The 18814-nt window shown below is 33.9% G+C and overlaps 1 pseudogene; it reads left to right on the top strand.

Annotated features, from left to right (window-relative positions):
- Window positions 1-2441: 2441 nt before the first annotated feature.
- Window positions 2442-18814, top strand: part of LOC109828180 — a 19902-nt pseudogene continuing 3529 nt past the window's right edge.

Below are 18814 nucleotides of genomic sequence, written 5' to 3'. Positions count from 1 at the left end.
GTAGTAAAGACTAGGGAGAGGTAGTAAATCCGAGCACTTGAGGAAGGTGACACGTGAGAGGATAACACTTAGAGGGTGTATTGTGTGATTGCATTTGTGGGAGTTGTGAAAGTTTTCAGTGAGCTAGAAAACCGATTGTGTGAGTTGTAAACGTATTCAGTGAACGTTGAAAACCAGTTGTGATAGTGTAGATTCTTCTCGTGAGTGAGGAACAGAGACATAGGTCGATGGTGACCGAACTCCATGATCATATTGTATGTTTAAGTTTGCCTTGGCGTATTATTTGTGCTCATTGCTTATTGCTCTCTATATCGCCATTATCTCATATTTATATCGCCCTTGTTTTAATTACATATACTTGCATATAATTAGTTGTATATCATAATTGCTAGGATAATTGTTAATAAATTTTAATTTGGCATTAATATTGGATTAGATTAGCAAATACCCTATTCACCCCCCTCTAGGGTAATTTCACACTGGTCCTATATGTCACGCCCTACTTTCCAAAATACCGAGGAATCAGAACGTGAACAAGCCCGCGACGTATTAGACTGAGGAGAAATGGACTAGACCTTCTACTTAATCTAGTACGTTAAGCGTCAAGCAATATAAAACAAAAGCACAGGTCCCCGATCACAATAGCGAGAATATAATAAACAACTCAGAATAAAATGATACATATCACAAATGGAATAACATCCGAGACTCAAGGTTTGGGTCAAACATGCCCTTATTACAAAACAATCCAAATAAGTGCTAAAGAAATACGAAATACATCATCCAACAGAAATAGAAAGGAAGTACAGTGAAATAACTAAATCCCTCAAATACTAGAAGAGAAAATACTACATAAGAAATCTAATATCCCTTGGCAACTACAGAAAGAAAAGACTAGGCTTTAGCTTCCTCTTCTACTCCATCTAGAATACACTCTGACTGTAAGGCATCTCCATACTAGACATGTCTGTCCTCTTAATCTGACGTACACCAGAGAAAACAAGTATACGTCAGCGTGCATGGCACACGGCAAGACCCCACAAAAGAAAAATAGAATGGTCGAATGACCAATACAATAACCGATGCAACAATAGAAATGACCAAGAAATGTACAACTGGAAATCTAACAAAATCAACATGCAATCCACTACTAAATCATAATAATCATAAGAATCTAAAAATCAACTGGGTAACAAGGGTTAGTAACTAATCATCCTATAACAGGTCACTGATCCACATCTCGCATAGAGTCAACGTTCATATTATCGGATAACGGACTGCTCGTATATCCTCTACATGCATTCAATACCGCTACACAAACTCGGTCAGAGGACTACACACAATCTGTTTTTAGTCTGGTCTGAACTCAAGCTAAATTCGGGTGAATATCAAACTCACGGACCAAAGTGACTACACAAACTTTACTTTAATCCAACAAACCAACCCCAGTGCTACACAAACTCACTGGTACGAGCCTGGAAGATACATCAACAGCCACATCCGAACACATGAACAAAGACTTTCCCATCCCAATTCTTCTTGTTTTTCTAAGTCAACACAACACATGTCTCTAGGTCACACAAGGCCACTACGGTCATAACTATTAACGGTTCTCAATCACAACAAGAAATGCAACTGATCATGAGCAATAAATCATGGCATATTAGATAATTAAATCTAAGAATTATAAATCATAAACATCGTCTACGTAATTCAGAAAATAATCTTTTTCCAAAATAATTCATTTTAAATTATTTATCATAACATTTAATCTAAAATAATTCATTTTCCAAAATAATTTCCTTTAAATTATTTATAATTATTCTAAAAATACTATTTATCATATTATTATTATTCATCAACAAACCCATGCAGATTATCACAATATACATGCTACAACTAATCACAATACAGTCAAATATATGCATATAATTTATAATGGATCTAAAATTTAGATTTGAGCAAGAGGGATCTTGTGCCTAATAAGTTTTACGATAATCTAAAAAATTAAAATAAACAATAGTCAAGGTTGGGGATCTTGCCTGAGTGGCTGAGGGGCCTGTAGACGAGGCCGGCGGCATTATGCTTGATATCAGGCTAGCGCTGCTTTGGTACCTGTTTGTGGCGGCACAACAATGGAGTCATTGCTGGGGAGACAGATGACTCGGACGGCCGCGCTAGGGTTGGTGACGACGGGTGGGGCGTCGGCATGGATTGGGCGAGGTGGAATTGGAGAGAGAGCGGCCTGGGGTTGAGGTTTCATGCTGGGGCGGAGCGAAGGATAGAGGCGGTGGAGGCATGGCGACTGAGGCGTGGTGTGCGCCTCGGCACGTTTAAGGCAGAGTGTGAGGGAGGGCAGGGCAGACGGCGAGTGGGTTGGTGAGGTGAGAAGGAGTGAGAGCTCGAGCTGAGAAGTGTGGCGGTGATCTTTGGTTGGGGCGATGGGGTATGTCGGAGTTTGGAAGGAGGAGGGCTGGGAAGGCGGCGTCGAGTTGGCGGCAGGGTTTGAGCTGAGCGAGTTGGGGGGGAGAGGGTGTCTAGGGTGCTGGCCGAAGGTCGGTTTGTACGGGTTGAGTTTGTGCAGTGGGAGAGGGTGGAGCGGCGCTGGTCGGGAAGAGAAGGGGATGGAGGGTGACAAAGCAGGGTTAAACTGCGGGGAGGTTTGACGGTCGGTGGAGGAGGAGGGCATTGGTGTAGCACGATGCTGGTGCGTAGAGGACAGGGAAGGAGACGGGGAGGAGGAAAAGGCGGGTGAGCTGCCTGGAACCGGCAGGCGTTCGCAGGAGAGCGGGGTAGTGGCTATTGGCTGGGGGTGAGGCGGTGCTGCAGGGGGCAGCGAGTGAGGGGCGGTCGCTTGCGTCAGAGGTGCTAGTTGGGTGGCACTGTTCAATGGTGTTATGAGAGAAGAAGCGACTAGTGGTTTGAGTCGGTGGGTTTAGCATGGTTCAGGAAGAGAGCGGGTGATAAAGGAGGGGTGGAAGAGAAGGAGAGGAGCAGGCAGAGAATAGAGAGAAAGGAGAAGAGAAGGAGAGAGAGAGAGATAAGTTGTGGCTGGGGGATTCTACATGAAAGAAGAGAAGAGAAAAAAAAAGAATATGTATATAGATTAGGTTAGGGTTAGGGTTAATTAAAACATAATTAAGAAAAAAATTTAAGAAAAATATAAGAATAATTAGGGAAAATTGTTATAACTAATATAATACTTATATTAACTAAACAATAGTATAACAAATATTAATTAAAAAGTTTTTATCGTAACAAGTTAATTTATAATTATCAAAAGTATTTAAATAAATATAAAATTAGTTTTTTTAATCATAGAAAATTCTAGAAAATCGAGAAAATATAAATACTCTTTTAAAATTAATAATTTAATATTTTAAAATACTAGAAAAATTATTTTAACTAGTATCGAAAATTTATGGTCATTACTCTATATGATCGGTCGACTGGTTCCCTTACATCGGTCAACCAGTTGGGAAGTGTCGGTCGACTGATGTTGGCCTGGAAACAAACTCCATTTTGAATGTAAACTAATAATTTGCAAATCTTAAAATATTTTGTATTATTATGCTCAACAATATATCAATTAAAATAATAAGAAAACATTTTCTTTCACATAATTTGCTAGAAATATTTATAATTTATTCTGACGAAATGAATTTAAACACAATTTGTCTTTTAAACACATGAAAGCCAAAATTAAAAGAATCAAACAATCAAAAAATCAAAAAAATTAAAACTTAATGAGGAGAGGGGTTATCAATTAAAACACATGCTATCTATATGCTGGTGCAGGTCTTGAAAGTCGCAATCACCTGTTTTTTGATTGTTCCTTCTCAAGAGAAGTGTGGGTTGCTATTATGGATTAGGTCAAGTTTGATTGGAAAACATGTAAATGGAATACTCTTATGAACTGGTTTAATACAAGACTGAGAGGTAAAGGGTTCAAACAGAATGTGAAGAGGATGGCTATATCGGCTACAATTTACAGTGTTTGGAGGGAAAGGAATGCCAGGTTTTTCAAGCAGATGTGTAGAAGCACAATGCAATTGATTAAGAATATCAAAACTAATATATTAACATATACTTGAACAATCCTATTCTAGCCGAAAATAAAGATTGACTTTTATCTTTGTAAAAATTATAAAGGCTTATTGTTAGTAGTTTTTTTATTAGCATTCTCTTTGTAGAGATCTTGATGTACATAACATTTTCAAATTTGGTAAATGAATAAAAAAATTTCATTGACCAAAAAAATCATAAAATAAACAAAATTAATCTTGTTTTAGCACCCCAAGCATTTTTTGTGTCAGAAGATTTAGGGACATGAACTCTATCATTGAAGCTCAATGCCCTTGGATTATGATCTCATTTGGGCGTATTTGGTGCACAAACACGATCATAACAATAATTATGCAAATGATCCTTTCGATTGTAATATGTGCAATGAAATAGGCGTATTTGTTTTTGTTGACCTTGTGATTGTGCACGAAAATCATTTGCAATATAGATGGTTTTTTAAAAGCATTTTGCAAATGAGAAACTCTTTCAAATCAAAACAAATTTTGGTCAAATGACCAAAATGACCACAATAATCACATTTATACATATGAGCATGCTTATGATATACTTTGTGTGCATGTGTATGTGTATGATATGATGAAGCTTGATGGGATGCACGAGTAGCAACATTATTAGATTTTGTAGGTTTATGTCCATCATAACAAAATTTTGCAAGATGGCCTTTACGGCCACAAATAGAGCATTTATAAACTTTGTTATATATGTGTACATAATGTGTGGATTTTTTGGAAAAACTTACACGAGACTTTGTACACAAGTCTATAAGCTTATTATTATCTACAATGCATGTTTTTAATATTGAATCTAAAGATGTTATTCGATTTTTAACATGATTTTACTCATTTCCTTGCACAAAAGCATCGTTATTAGAAGTAGAACATATATGATTATTCTTAAAAGAATTAAGTTCATTTCTAATGCTTTCCATTTCTAACATGGCATTGTTTTTCTCATGAGATAAACTAGTAATTTCAATTTTTGATTTTTCTTTGCTTTCTTTAAGATTAACATTTTCATTTGCAATGATATCAAATCTACAAGTTAGAGTCTCATGATCGGATTTTAAATTAACATGCTTGTTTTTTAAGTCAACAAAATTATGATGCAACTTTTTATAGGCATGCATTAATCTATCATGCACATACGAGTTCACTAATAGATAATTCACATTCGGAATTCGAATCGCATACCTCACTAGGGCTATCGCCTAGTGGTCGTGTGCATGATGATCATGCTCTATTATTACTTGAAGTGGATTCCGCCAAAGCGCGTTGAATCTTCTCCAAGTTTTCACAATGTATAAGCACTATCAAAATAACCAAGTTTGCTAGAAATACAAGTATCAAAAGTATTAAGTAAAAATTCTAACATGATCTTGTTCATTATAAATAACTTTTTATCATTGCTACTCCACTTAGATCTCTCCAAGGTGGGTACAATATAAACATCATAAATAATTTCCCATAAATCGAAATGTTTAGATCTAACAAAAAGTTTAAATCTAACACACCATTAAGCATGTGAGAAATTATCTAATCTTGGAGCAATATTAATGGCATAACCTAAGCTAGGTGCACCATGCATATCCGTGATATATTTATACAATCAAGATACAATAAATCTCAAGACTAGATTAACAAAATTAAAGTGAGGATCTTTAACTCTAGGCGGTTAAGCCACAAATCAAAGGGCACCAAGCTATGATACCAAATGAAAGTACCTTAGAGGTGGGTGAATAGAGTTATTGCTAATGTAATTCGATATTAATGCTAAATAAAAACTTTAAATGCAATATCCTAGCAATTTTGATATACAATAAAATATGCAAGGATATACAATGAGCAAAAGGCGATATAAACAGTAAGATGATGATAAGTGTGCCAATGCCAAATACAAACACAATCAAATGATCACGGAGTTCGGTCACCCTCGACCTACATCTCCGCTCCTCACGCTCGGGGAGAATCTTCACTATATCACAAAAATACCACACAATCGATTTTTAACGCTCACCGATAAACTTTTACAATACTCACAATGCAATCACACAACACACTCTCTAAGTGTTGGCCTCTCATGTGTCGCCTTCCTCAAATGCTCAAATATACAACCTCTCCTTAGGCTTTACAACCAACGTCACTCCTCTTGGAATCAACCAGTATCTCACTAACCACTTCTCTCGGTGCACTTGTGTATTACAATATGATCTCAACAAATAGTCTCACAAATACAAAGTTTTTGTTCTCTAACAAGATGAGAACTCAATTAAGCTCACACTCAATGTATCACTCATCACAAACCAATTATATAATGTATAAAATACTAAAAGCTCAATAGGTGGTGTGTATGATCAATGAGCAATAACAAAACTAAACTCAAAACGAAATCTAGGCTTAATGAAAGCATTAATAACAAATATATATATATATATATAATATATATATATATATATGATATATATATATATATATATATATATATATATATATATATTAATATATATATATATATTATATATTATATATATATATATATATATATTATATATATATATCATCCATATATATATATATATATATAATATATATATATTTTTTTTTTACTTACATGAGAGAGAGAGAAAGTATGAGTATCCACTGGATAGATTGAGAGAGGAGAGAGATGAAAATATGGAGAATCATTGGTACCAAGTTACTTAAAACAACATTGGTTAGTGATGTGCCCTAATCTTGGACCTTACATTTCCACACCATCAAGATAGAGCTTTCATACCACCCTTCACAACTCCTATGTAGATGTAGTCAGGCATCAGATTTATGGCCACTCACTACCAAGTTGCTTGAGCAACTGTACCAAGTTTCTCCATTTTTCTCATATATATATATATTATATATATATATATATATTATATATAATATTATATATATATATATTATATGATATATATTATATAATATATACTATATCATATATATATATATATATTATATAATATTATATATATATATATATATAAAGCTAGAAATTGAGTTTAGAGAAAACTTCTTTGAAAAACAAGAGTGAAAGAGATTGAGATTGAAGCCCAAACACGAAATAGATGATCTCTTCTTCCTCTTGTGAAAACCACTTCACATAAACACCTGTAAAACACTTTAAAACACTAAACAAATTTGCCCAAAACTTGTATTTTATTAAGTTAATTCAGAAGTTTGTGGGTAAGGGGTATATATATGATCATAAAACAAAGCCCAAAAATCAAGAAAATCCAAGCAAAAAGGCAAAAAACCCAAAAAATTAGCAAACTGTAAAACTAACTGTTACTGTGTAATAAACACATTTTCGGTCAACCGGTAGACTTGTGTCGGTCGACCGATGTGTGTCTATCAGTCAACCGATACAAGAGTGTCGGTCGACTAAAAAACCTTGAGGACTAAATACTAAAAAACTCTTTCCGGCCGGTCGATCGGTCCATCTCGTTCGGTAGACCAAAAATTAAAAAAAAATCTTATACTTAGATTTTCAGAATTCTGACTTTTAAAATACTATTAAAAATAATAAATAAATTCAAAAAATAATAAAATTCTGGAAAATGTTTATAAATAAGAAAATGAACATGTTATAAAAGAAAATTTTAAAATATTATTTCCCGTTTGTGAAAACTCTTTGTTTTACAAAGACTCACAAATACATGTTTATATAAAACTCTTGATTTTTGACATTTGACTTAAACCAAGTTATGAAACCTTTTTATACTAATTTATAGACTTAATAAAAGATGTATACATGGATAATTTTGTTCATAAACTAATAACACAATATTTGCGTAAAAATAACCAAATTGTGAAAAAACAAAGAATGTGTGTGTGTAAGAATATTGAGCTTAAAGTATTTACACACAATATATAAATCCTAAACTAATATACCCAAGTAGTTGCATATGAAGCTTGTTCTTGAATCTTTGACTTGATTTATAGTGGTTTCATTTCAGATATCATCGATTTGGATATATGATAAACACAAAATTCTAGAAACACACATTAATAAATTATTTGTTAAATCATCAAAACTATATTAGGGAGTAGGCTCATAAACATGAGTCCTAACAACAACGATCTTTTTGATTGATCTATTTTAAGAAATGAGTGAAATCATTGAAGTAATCATAAATTAGAGATTTTAAAATGAGAAAACTTCTATTTGGATTAAAAAATACACAAGTAACGCAGCGCGAAAGTAAAACCTTGGATCCACCAAGAGGTGTTCTCTAAATCCACAAAGAATAATCTCTGAATCCACGAAGAACTTCAAATCCACGAAAAAAATATTGAAAGAAAAATTTTATTGATGAAAAATTATTATTCTTTAAGGTTACACGACTCTTCTTAAATAGAAAAATAAATAAGACTTCTAGTAAGACTAGAATTCTAAAGAAATAGAAAGTATTAAATTCTATCCTAAAAAGACTCCATCTAATAGAGAAAACAAATCATGAATCAAAATTGAATTTGTTTCCTAGTCTAATTTGATTCTAATATTGAATTTATTTCTTAATCTAAATAGACTCAAACTTTATTACTAAAAATAAACTAAAAACTAATTATTGTCGGATTTTAGTCAAAACTGGGTATTACTGATAATATTTTAAAAATATGTCAATCTAGTTTGCTCTGTCTTGTCAAGATAGGTGATTTACATATATAATATATCAGAATCCGTCTTCTGGGTTGGAAGATATGATTGCTTCTTTGCGAAAGTTAATAATACGTATAAATATGTATTTAGCTCGTGGTTATTCAAATGGGTGGCACTAGGGGCATACCCCCAACCACATCCCAAACCACACACCCTCTCTCATATGCTACAGTACACCAGGCCCCACATGGGATTTTAAAATTTTAAAATCCCATGTGGGGCAGGGTGTACTGTAGCATATGAGAGAGGGGGTGTGGTTTGGGATGTGATTGGGGGTGTGCCCCTATCATTTTCCTATTCGAATCCTCCATGAAATTGTCTGTTAAGTGTCCGACATCAACAATATTAATTATGAGACAGTGACTGAAACATGTTAATTTTTTTGGAATTCGATCCAGATCAATAACTAATAAAACGACACGTCACTTGTCGTTCAGCTGGTCTTGTTGTTTTAGGTCAAAAGTAATTCCTCTTCAAATAAAACATATGTAAGAGCATTGTTAGGCAAATGGTTGAAGTGGCTTATAAGTATTTTTTTTGCTTATACGAGATCTCTGTGATGCTTGGTAAATTGCTTATTTCAGTTTATAATACACCAGAAAATGAGGCAGTGCATCCTAGCTTATGTTTTGGTAGATTATAAGTCATATGATATTTGACTAAGTAAAAAATAATTACCCCACTTATGATTTTCACAAATTTCAAAGTCTTATTTAATAACTCACCACCGATCTCATACCTTTCAGCCAAGTGAAAGATTATAATGCATCCATTTACCAAATATTTTACTATTAAAAACGGATTATAAGCCACTAAATTGACCACAAACTCTACGTTATAATCCATATGTGGATTATAATCTCAACTTCCAAACACTGTGAAAATTGGTATTATGATGCTGTTTGAGGAGTTTTATGAAGGCAAACTAGAAATCAATAGATTTAACTATGCTCATATTGTTCTCATTCCTAAAAAAGTGAGACTTGTACAGTCAATGATTATAGACCCATTAGTTTGCTTAATGTGATTTACAAAGTGATTACTAAAGTCCTCACTAACAGATTGAATTCAAAGCTTGAACTGCTTATTGACCCATTGCAATCTGGTTTTTAACAACAGATTTCTCCTTGATGGAGTGGTTGCAGCCCAGGAGATCATTAATGATTGTTTTCATAATAAAAGAAAGGGAGGGATTTTATTAAAACTAGATTTTGTGAAAGCCTATGATATGCTTGACGGGAATTTTATTCTGGAAGTTCTGAAAGCCAAAGGTTTTAGTATTAGATGGATTAATTGGATAAAATTATGTTTGAATAATGGTATGTCTGCCATTAATATAAATGGTAAAACAGGGAGTTGGATTATGTCTAAACGAGGAGTTCGTCAAGGAGATCCTTTGTCACCCCTTATCTTTGTTTTAGCAACAGATTCTTTTACAAAAATGTTAAATCTTGCTGTGGATTCCCACCTTATAGAAGGGTTAGGCCCTCCTAATATGGCTCACAAAGTTCATTGTTTACAATATGTAGATGATACTTTGATTTTTTGTAAAAATGATAGATTGCAATTGACAGTTTTGAAACTGATCTTATATAGTTTTGAACTTGCTTCTGGTTTACAAATAAGTTTTAATAAGAGTATTTTAATTGCTCTGGAAAACAATGAATCCTTACAACAAAATTTAGCTACTATGATGAATTGCAAGAGTGTTAATTTTCCTATTACTTATCTTGGGATTCCATTAAGACCTGGAAGGTTAAAAAGAGAGGATTGGTTTCCTTTGACCAACAAAATAGAGAAAAGATTATCTTTATGGAAAGGTAAATCTTTATCAAGAGGAGACAGATTAGTGTTGGTTAATTCTGTTCTCTCATCCATGCCAGTTTTTTGGCTATCTTTCTTTTTATTTCCATCATGGGTGATTGAAAAAATTGATAAAATGAGAAGGAGATTTTTGTGGACTGGATCTTCTGATCATAAGAGTTGTTCAAATTTGGTTAAATGGGAAGAAATTTGTAAACCTAAATTCTGTGGAGGTTTGGGAATTAAGAATTTGAAAATTATGAATAAAACCCTTTTGGGAAAATGGTTTTGGAAATGGTTGGATGGGAAATACAGTCTTTGGAAACAAATTAGTGGTCATGTTCACTTTGAAGAAAAACATGGGCAATGTTTTTAAATGCTGAAAGATTGAAACTGTCATATTTTTGGAGAAATTTGTTTACTATTGCTGACTGCTTTCTATGCAGTACATATGTCGTGGTTGGAAATGGAAATCAAGCTTTGTTTTGGCTAGATAAATGGGTAGGATCTTTTACCTTTGCTTCTAAGTTTCCATTCTTTTTTTCCCTCTCCTCATCACCACGTGCATTCATTTGTAGTATGAGAATTAATGATAACAACATTTGGAGATGGGAGATCCAGTTTAAAAAACAGTTAACTGGGGATTTTGTGGTTCAATATTTCAATATGTTGAATCTTATCAATTCCATTACTTTTGGTTATCATGAAGACAAAAGAGAATGGTTATGGGAGGCTAAAAAAGTTTTTTCAGTGAAATCTTTTTATCATTTCCTTATTGATGGTGGTCTAAGATTTGATTGTACAAACTTATGGGATCTTCTTATTTCATTAAAAGTTAAGTTTGTAGTTTGGCTGGCTTTAAGGAATGCTCTGAATACGACAGATATTCTAGCCAAGAAAAGAGTTTCTTTACAGAAGAGTTGTTGCTTGTGTGATAAAACAGATGAAGATCATTTACACTTGTTTCTTAACTGTGAGTTTGTGTACTCCATTTGGAGATCAATCCAATTCAAGTTGAACACTGACAAAAAATTTAGATTGAATTCTATAAAAGAAGTTTGGCTTCAGTGGTCCAGTGGATTCAATGGAGATTCTAATATGAAGAGAAGAGTTTTTATCTGCTCTCTTATTTGGTGTGTCTGGCAGGAGCGCAATGATAGATTATTTTCTAATAAAAAGAAGAGTTCTCTTGTTCTCCTGAACAAAATTGTGACTTTCTCAACATTTTGGCTAGGGGCTGAGGGGATTTCTGCTCGAGCTCCCAGACTACGAGAAAGAAGAAGAAAAAGAGCTGTTGGATTCACTACTGCTGATTTTGGGAACAAATATGGAGCGGCCACAGTGATTCAATTGGGATAAATTCCTACGGGTTTTATAGTTGCTGGATATGCTCTTTACTTTGTTTGAATGAAAACTTCGTAATCTCCTTCTGTTTTGTTTTTTGGTTACTTTTGACAAAGTTGTTATATCAGTTTGTTTGGGGGAGGTTCTGTCCAGGTGTATGTAGGGGATGGAGTACTACTAATTGTAGTATTTTCTTTTGAACTTTAGTATATACTCTTGGTTGGGAGTATGGACTGTATTTTTTTTTAACAACCACTTTGTTTTCTAATTTAGCTGGCTGGAATATCTTTTGGGGTATTCCATCATTTTTCTAATAAAAAAAAAGCTTCCAAACATGCCAATAGGTATTCCAGCCTTTTTCTAAAAAAAAAAGCCTTCCAAACATGCCTTAAGCTATACGTGTTTAAATAATTATTAGAAATTCAATTCTCGCAGTATTCATGGGTTTTGTGATAAGTGAGAACGGTTTGCGTACAAAAGTCAAAGAAGTCAGGCAGTCTGTACGTAGTTATATAGTTTTCGTACCGAATCTGCAAATGTGCAATCAATCGGGCAGCGAGCTCGAAACCGAATCCGGTAAAGTTTGCAGTCGTTGACCCCAGCAAGCACGACCCCGCCATTTAATAATAATAAAAAGTTTTTTTAAGCTATTAGTCCCTTACATCTCTGAGAAGTGTACCAGTCCCAAAGATTCTAAATATTGCATATGAGTCTCTCAAATTTTATAGGGTCTTGCAAAATAACCTCTGCTAGTATTTCAGTTAAAAATCTGAATATGGTTGGGTTAACTCCCCCCACATATGTAATTACCAAGCCGCCCCTCGATTTGATATATCAAATCTTTGTGAAGCTCAACTTTGGTTAGAGTTTTTTTTCTGGCAATTAGAGAAGAAGAGCTCAAGCGTACACGGGGAAAAAAATTAAGTAATAAGTACAAGTATTAGCGACGGAATTTCCGTCGCTAAAATTAGTATTAGCGACAGAAATTCCGTCGCTAATAATTTTTTTATTTTTTTAAAAAAATTGGCGACGAATTTTTCGTCGCTAATACCCCGTTGCTGAACATTAGCGACGAAAATTCCGTCGCTAAAGACTCAATTAGGGACCCTGAATGTAAGGTCGACATTTTAGCGACGGAATTTAGACCTTTAGCGACGGAATTTTCCGTCGCTAAAAGGTGAAAATCCAGCAGTGACATGTGTTTGGTTTTTTTTAAGCGTGTATTACGTTTAAACCTATCAAGAAATGGATTCAAAAGTATAATCGAGGGGGAAAACGATTATTTACCTCCAATGACGGAATATTTCATTTGAGTTTAACATGATTTAATTTGAATGATCATTTTGCTGCTGTCAAAACAAAGATATAAAAAATATAAAACAAATTTAAAAGTTAGAAAATTCAGGCCTGATTGGGAGCAGTCGTGATATCACTGCCCTAGAAGATTAAGGATCCGCCTATCGCCCTGGCGCAGTTTGTCCTCTCTCCCCTAGCGGTAAAAATCCCCGGAATCGGCCGGCCTCTGCACTCGGGCGTGAGTCACAGAGCTTATGCTCAGATGAAAACGGTTGCCCAGTAAAATGTAGCCGAAATTTCTTGGAGGTAAGAGAGTAGAGAAGAGAAGAGAGTTTAGAAAGTGTTCCTCTTCGTTGGTGTGTATCTGAATGAGCTCCAAGCCTCCTTTTATAGGTGATGAAAGTTGTGACCCCCGCTGAATCCAAGGGACCGTTACACACGGTTATTGCTTCCGTTACCCGCATGCAGCCGTTACAAAATGTGTAAAACGTGCAAAAATGAAGGCTTGAGAAGCAAAAAGGTGTGCGGCTACGGCGCGCGCGGGCGTGGCGCGCGCGCGCGCGTGTGTGGTAGAAATGCAAGGCCCACAAAACCCAAAACACTATTCAAAGCCCTATAAGGAGAGAACCAATATATACCATTTACTATTCATCTTATTTTCCGATGTGGGACTATTCACAAAGGCAAAATTGCCTTTTCATGAATAAAGCTTCCAACATTTGCAACATCTTATAGAATTTAAGTGGTTAATATGCAATATCTAAAATAGACGGACTAATATGTAATTATTGGAGATTAAAGAGACTAGGATCTAAAAACACCTAATAAAAAAATTCCAACTCTTTATTGCTGACGTGGCATGCAGGCTAGTTGACAATTTTACCTAGTCAGCACATGGGTTCTGACATAGCACCCTGTTGTTGACTTCTGTTGGAATATTTTGCCTCGGATTTTGTGATTTACCTTTGGCTAATAAATATATATTTTCGAAAAAAATTATGAATTTAAATATTTTGTGTAGGTTTGAGAGGACGAGAATGTGATGATGTCTCCCAAGCGTGGAAATGACGTTAAGTTTGAGAAACTTTGTCTTAAAATATTGTATTTCTTTTTCGTTTATGTCAGGCCCCAAATATGATATATACCTGTTAATTTTAGAGTGGCACTAGAGGCACACTACCAATCATAACTCTAACCACATCGAGTTGTGGTTTGGGGTGTGCCCCTATCATTTTCCTTAATTTTAAGAGTCCCCTTAATTTTAGAGAGCATTTACAAAATTATTTAAACTTTATTTATCTCACATAAACTTATAAGATTTATGGTCTCTCACAAACTCTTTGAACATTTGATATCATACCTGTCTAAATGCAATTTACAGATAAATAAAATTTTATTGTGAAGAAAAAAAATCAAAATTTAGGATAGGGCGAAAATGATAAATGCAGTACTTTTATCTCAAAAAAATCTTTAGCCATTTGAAAGTTTCATGTAAGAGGTTTCGGTGGGAAAAAGTTAAGTTCTAGGGGATTTTACGACATGCTGCTAAGCTAAGGAGAACTACATGAAATAAACATGGTCCGTGTGTGAACACTCTCCACCCCCAAGCTTATGATTTTGCGAAATTAACCCTTTTAAATAGGATTTGAGTAGTTGTTTATGATAAATATTTCCAAACTTTGAGATTTATTTGTGCTTGGCAGGACAACAATCTAAAACATCCTACATAGTATGACAAAAGATAAAGGGATTTATTCAAAATCTTGATGCACACGTCATAATCATCTGTCAATGCAGTCATTATCCTTTATTATTACAAATTATAGTGATAAAAAGATATATCAAATTTAGCTCTACTCCAGGTGCTTTCCATCTTCTACATCTCTACATGATTTTATATAGAAGACCTTGTATATGATTTCTCGGACCATCCCTTCTTTTTATTTATTATTTATTTATTAGGTTTTATTTCTAAATTACTGCTTCACATCTATCCTAATTATAATTTGAATATTCTAGCCCTTGTCTGTAATGATTAATAATTAGTTAAGATCGATACAAGTTCTATATAATATTATATGTTTGGCATCAAATTAAACATAATGAGAGGAGTAATTAAACTACGTTACCTTTCCCCTTAGGTCATTAGTCTTGAAATCATAAAATAATTGACATAAACTCAGAATTGTTCGAGGAATATTGACTGGATTAAGACTAATCTACAAGCTTTTCTATTTAAAATACATGCACCCTGAGAATATATATATAATCATCTCATCGAAAGAGTAATTAAACTAGTTGGTGGACTTGATGTTAGTTGACACTAAACATATCTAGGCTTAGGTTGGCTCTTGGTCAACTCAAAAATAAACATGTAAGTAAATAGTATTGGAGCTTAATTTTTCAAAACCATTGGAGGATGCAACGTGCGTGTGATGACATAGATCCATGAAGCAAAATATCGGTCAAATAGCAAGATCTAATTAAATTAGATTTGATTAGGATTGTGATTATACGAAATCACATTTTTTTTCCTTCTTTGCTAATGTGGATGAAGAACAATGGTAGGAATTCTATATTCTTTACATTGAATTTAAATTTTTTTTTAAATAACGATCCTAACCTTCAATACGAGTGCCATATTTAACAAACGAATATATAAATGACAAAAGTGAAATTGTTGTCGCAAGTTATCCCAATAACGGCCATAACGGCCATTAACGATCTTTTGACCGTTTTGTCCCAAAAAACGGTCAAAAAACGGCTATTTTGTGAGGTTATTTTGGTCATTTGCTTAGGGGGCTGGTTCTATAAATAGAGGGGGGTTTTTATTTGTTTTCTTCACACCAAAACTCATCTACTTCTCTCTTATACTCTTTTACTCTCTTATACTCTTATACTCTCTTATACTTTCTAATCCTTTCATCAAATGGCTTCCGGATCTGATTATGAAGAGCAAAACCTATCTCCCGATCTTAAAAATAAGTCCTCCTACTGGGTCTACTCCTACCGAAGTTAATACCAAATCCGGTGGCGACGAATCTGCACCGAGAGCTCCTAAAAGGCCAAGATCCGATGTGTGGAATTTTTACGAGAAAATCGACGTCACCAAGGATGAACACGGTAGGATCCTCACCCAGAAGGCTAAGTGTGCGTTGTGCGGCAAGATTTTTTAAGCTCATCATAAGAGCGGCACCAATCACCTCAAACGCCATTTAGATAAACACAACAAAGGCCAGACTCCTCAAGATGATATCCGACAATCTATGATTTCTCAATCCTCCTCTTCTGGTAGTCTCGGTAGCTGGAACTATGATGCTGCCAGAGCTAGGAAATGCGTAATCAGGTTTATCATTCTTAAAAACCTTCCTTTTAAATTAGTAGAAGATGATGAATTTGAAGATATGTTTAGAGATGGTTTTTATCCTGCATTTAAAAAAATTTCTCGTCAAACCTGTCAACGTGATATTTTAAAATATTATCGGGAGGAAAGGAAAAATAATTTCTTATTTTAAAAATTTAAACTGTAAATTTTCTTTAACTTCTGATATTTGGACATCTAGAGCACAAACTAGATATTTATGTATCACAGCACACTGGATTGATGAAAATTGACAAATGTTTAAAAGAGCTGTTTCTTTTATTGCAATAGAAGAGTCACATACTGGTATTAATGTTGCAAATTTAATTATTGAAGAACATATGAAATTAGAAATTTCAGAAAGAATATTTTCTCTTTCACTAGATAATGCAAGTAATAACAATGTAGCTGTTGATTTTATCAGATCAACTTTATCATTGCCATGTCATGGTGATCTTTTTCATATTAGGTGTATCTGTCATATTTTAAATTTAATTGTTCAAAGTGTATTTACTGAAATTAAACCCATGATAGAAAAGGTTAGAACAGTTGCTTATATACGTAATGCTTCTGAACAAAGAATTAAAAGATAGAAACAATTTTGTAAAAGAAAAAAATGTAAAGCCCAGACTAATTCCAAAAGATGTTGACCATAGGTGGAATTCCACATATGCAATGTTAAGTGTAGCAATAGAATATAAAGACATTATAACTGATTTTATAAACTATTATGCTTCTAGTTCTAGTTCTGGTAGCACTTATGGAATAACTGAAGATGAATGGACAGTTATATGTAATTTAAATAAAATGTTACAAGTTTTTTATGATACTACAATGTTATTATCTGGCTGTTATTATCCAACCATTATTTTAGCTGCTTTACAAATTTTAAATATTTAAATTTTTTTGGGAAATATCGTATGGATGATACTTTTGGACCTATGATTTTTCAAATGAAGAGCAAATTTAATAAGTACTTTAGGTCTATTCCTCGTATTTTTGGTTTGGGGGTTCTTATTGATCCATGTTTGAAGGATATTGGCCTTCGAAGTTTGTTACAATTCTTGTATGGTAATCAGATTATAGACTTAGATGATGGAACCACCCTTACTGATCCTACTCATCATTTAGCTATTAGAAATTATTTTCAAACATTATATGATGAGTATGCAGCTAGACATGGTGTAGCTATTAGAAATTATTTTCAAACATTATATGATGAGTATGCAGCTAGACATGGTGTAGCTACACAACAATCTACAGCTTCGGTTTCTTCGAGCTCATCCCGAGGTAAAAATGTAAGTTTTGATAGGTATGCAATGGTAGCTGAGCTAACTGGTGGATCTGGACTTTGATCGTCATCATTGGAGGTTTCTAAAATAGATGAATATTTAGCTGCTTCTTTAGTTAAATGTCAAGGAAATGCTTTAGATATTTTGCAATGGTGGAAAGTATATGGATCAGTTTCATATCCTATACATTCCACCATGGTTCGTGACTTACTAACAGTGCAGGTTTCGACGGTAGCTTCGGAATCCGCCTTCAGCACAGCAGGACGTTTGATCGATGACCATAAGACATGCTTAGATCCGTATACTGTACAAGCGGTGATGTGCTTACAAGATTGGTGGAGGTACGAGAAGCGAACGCAAGACATCGATCGGATGGCTGGAATTGAAGATAAATTTAAAGAATTGGGATTAGCAGATAGATATAAAGAATAAATAATATTAATCAAATTGTAGTTTTTATATCTTAGCTTAAAATTTGTAAAGAATTATTTTAAAAATAGTTACAAATGATAGTGATATAGGTGAGTAGGTGCCAACCTAATTGGGTTGTACTTATCTATTGTGATGCGATGAATTTCAAAATAAATTTGTACTTGTAATTTATAAATAATTTATTAATTATTAATAAAGAATTTATTTTTATCATTTTTTATTTGTAATTTATGTCATATTAAGTGATTAATAAAATTATTGTTTTTATTAATTTTTCTTGTCTTTTTTTTTATAATTTAAAATTTAAATAAAATTTAAAATTTGGATAAAAAAATAAAAAAAAAATGGAAAAAATCCGGTCGGGCCCGGAACCCGGTTTTGCCCGGCCCGGGCCCGGATTTCCAGGCCGGGCCGGGCCGGGCTGAGCCGGATGGACATGCCTAGCTACATGAAAAACCATTCACACAACTCTTTTCTCTTTCTTACACATTCTTAATTAAATTTAAAT

This window comes from Asparagus officinalis, unplaced genomic scaffold (assembly GCF_001876935.1).
Source record: "Asparagus officinalis unplaced genomic scaffold, Aspof.V1 AsparagusV1_Un802, whole genome shotgun sequence".
Taxonomy (NCBI): domain Eukaryota; kingdom Viridiplantae; phylum Streptophyta; class Magnoliopsida; order Asparagales; family Asparagaceae; genus Asparagus; species Asparagus officinalis.
Note: the sequence above shows the minus strand (reverse complement) of the source record. Positions and strands in the feature narration are given on the sequence as shown.